Source organism: Theobroma umbraticum, unplaced genomic scaffold (genome assembly GCF_002168275.2).
Source record: "Theobroma umbraticum cultivar Fairchild unplaced genomic scaffold, ASM216827v3 scaffold_44.0, whole genome shotgun sequence".
NCBI classification, from domain to species: Eukaryota; Viridiplantae; Streptophyta; class Magnoliopsida; order Malvales; family Malvaceae; genus Theobroma; species Theobroma umbraticum.
Window position 1 is genome coordinate 8,901,526 of NW_018397255.1, and position 3,278 is coordinate 8,904,803.

A 3,278-nucleotide genomic window follows, 5' to 3' on the forward strand; every position below is an offset into this window, starting at 1 on the left:
AGAGGGAAACGCCAATTGAAGAGATTTTCCCCAGAAAATCAAATAGCGTAGAATAGCAAGAAGAAGGAGAAAAATAAGAGATGGAAGAATAGAAGTCAGGGAAACAAAATGTCAGGGCTATCGAAGTAGGTTCCAAAGGTAGAAGGAGGGGGAATTTAGAAAGGCAAATTGAAAAAGAATTGGGGGCTAGAAGTGCAAGTCAGGAAAGCCAGAGGGAGGAGTTAGTGTCGGACTTTGATATAAGAAGAAGAAATTCGTTGATTAGAAGGGAGGCAGGGGAAATTCGGGAATTAAGTGAGAAATTGAGACCGAAGTTCGAGGAAGAGAAGGAAGAAGTGATTCAAAAAATCAGCCGATAGAGGAGGTGAAACTAAGGTAATAATTGAAGAGATTTAAGCTCGCTGGTTTTGACAGTTGTCAAGGGGAGGACTGGGGTTGGCTGCCTCATATACGTAACGTGGAACTTTGGTCCTTTTGAGAAGGCCCTGTTTTAAGGGAAGTAAGAATAAGTTTTCAGCATCAAAGATTCACGAAGAGGACTTAAGCAAGACAGAAGAGCAGCAAGTAGAGGCTGGGAACAGTGGATGCACTCGCTCATAATCTTTATCATTTAATTTCTTCACCCTAAAACCGAAGTAATTTAATTTTTTGATTTAAAAATTATTCTAATTTAATATTTATTTTAACTGCATCTAATTTGGCTGTTAAAAAATGACATCTAATCAAAAATATTTTTAATTCATTTATATCACTTCAACAGAGGCCGAAAAACATTAAAAAGAAAAAAACCAAGCACGTTTAAGCCCAAACAGCTAGAAGAGATACGTTACCTCTTATTTGAAGCATTCCATTGTTCTGCAGCTTTGGATTTCTGAAATCAGCAGCAAAAAGATCGACGAGCGTCATATATATCAAGATCCCAGCAGATGCCCCGTTGATCCTTTAACAATAAGCTCTGATTGTGTGTGTTTGATATCCTTATTCCTATAGCAATTCTAAATGGCATGGAGTTGTTAGACAGAAAAAGAGTGCCATCACTGCAACTGCCCCCGACTCGAATTGTGCCTACAACAACAATAACATAGTGTTCCACGAACTCATACTCCTATGAATTTTTGTTTACTTTTGTACTACCTAATGCTACCATTAAGCTTGCTTATGTAAATTGAAAATCCTGGAAACAATATAGAAAAACACCAAAACAGTTGACAATTGAGTTATCATTCAATGCATTAATATTATAAATTCCCCCATTTATAATAAGCTCCTATAAAAAGTGCTCCCACCAACCCATTTCATTACCATTTGACCAATGAAAATTTAGCATTTCATGGGATTAACGTATCACCTGCGAAATGCATCCACCAAGTCACATGAACTCAAAAAACTAATGAAACGTCAGTGCAGCAACCAAAGGCTTTATGGTCTTTGGACTTTCGTCCATCTTTGGGTAGCTCATGAATAATGCATTTTTTGGAAGTTGTAATACCAAAATTGTTGATGAGGCAATGACTTAATCTGTCAATATATAAATGCAATGTTTTGAAAGAATGTCGACATAACCTTCATTAAGAATTAGAGAGTTCAAAGTTAAAACCAAACTTAAATTGGAAAATTTCACACATGATGTTAACATAGATAATCGGTTTTATATTTTACAATAATTAAAATATTGGCCTATCACGCATGAATATATATATATATATATAATCTTATCTCTTTAACATCTGAAAAAAAACCCATTATTATCATTTTCCCTTTCTCATAATTATAATCATCACTAAAGTATAGTTGTTAAATTAAGATACTTATCCGTGAGCATCCGAACATTTAGTTCATTGGTTGATGCATTATCCCTCTGCTTAAAAAGCATGTTCAAATTCCTCCTCCTCCAATTATTAAAAAAAAATACTTATCTGTGTTTTGAAACTTTATTTTTTAGTATCTAGTATTGTATAATAAAATATAATAAAAAATTTTAATATTAATTATAAATAGAATTTATACATGTAAAATAAATAAAATTTAAAAATGTTATATTTTTTAATATAATTGAAGATTATAAGACATAAATTGAAAAGATGATTATTGGTTAATTTAAACTCTCAATATATTCTTTATAATATTAATTTTTAAATAAAATATATATTTTTCATATTAATTTATTAATTAAAAATTTAAAAACAATTGAAATCAAAACAGAAAGGGTAAATACCCTTATCCCTAAGTCTTAATCAAAATTATACAGAAATTCATTAATTTTCAAAATAGACCATTCGTTCCAAAAAAATAGGTTCCACTAGTTACATAGGTCAAATCCTTAATCAATCGTTAGTATTCCGTCAATTTGATGACACAGTAATATTAAAAAATATTACCTTTTATTATTTTTAAAAATTATTATTATATAATTTTATTAATTAAAAAAAGTCTAAATCTGGTGCTCCTTTAAGAGCTCTAATGCTTCCCTTAGAGAGCCCGATTTAGGGCTCCTTAAGGGAGCACTGGTGCTCCTCTGGGGATCCTGATTAGGGCTCCCTTGGAGAGCCCAATCTGGTGCTCTCCAAAGGAATGCTGGTGGTCGGTCGATGCAAAGGCCACCGCTAGCTTACCTAAGAGAAGAAAAAACAATGAAAAAAAAGAAAAAAATTAAATATTTCATATTTAATATTAACACTGTTAAGACGTTTGGGACGGAGTGTCAATTTTAAAAACTAATAGACTTTCGTGTAATTTCGATAAAAATTTAAAAAGTGAGGAGGGTATTTTTTGTAAAAGTGGAATATTTGATTTTTTTAAATATTTTTTGTTTAAAATCTAAATTTTAAACATTAAAACTCAAAAAAAATTACTTCTCATTTTTTAACTCTAAATAAATAAATAAATAAAATTATTTTTAACAATTAGTTAAAATTAGGCTTATCAAAATATATAAACTACATCGTATGATATGCCCTGTTTATTAAAATATGTATTGTACATCTGATAATATACTTTCAATAGTTGATCAAATACGACATAACTATCGATACGTATAATTTTTATTAATATCATATTATATCGTTTGATACATATCATATATTATACGATATTGATAACTATAAGCCCAAGTACTTCCTTTGCATGTAAATCTAAGCCAACAATACCTTGTGTTTGTTAATCCTTTAATAAATATGTCGGCTTTATAACTTTAAGTACAACTTTATATGCAAAAAGATGAGATGCAACTTGTGGTTTGAGCAAAATCATACATTTTGATATCTAGGTAAAATTATATA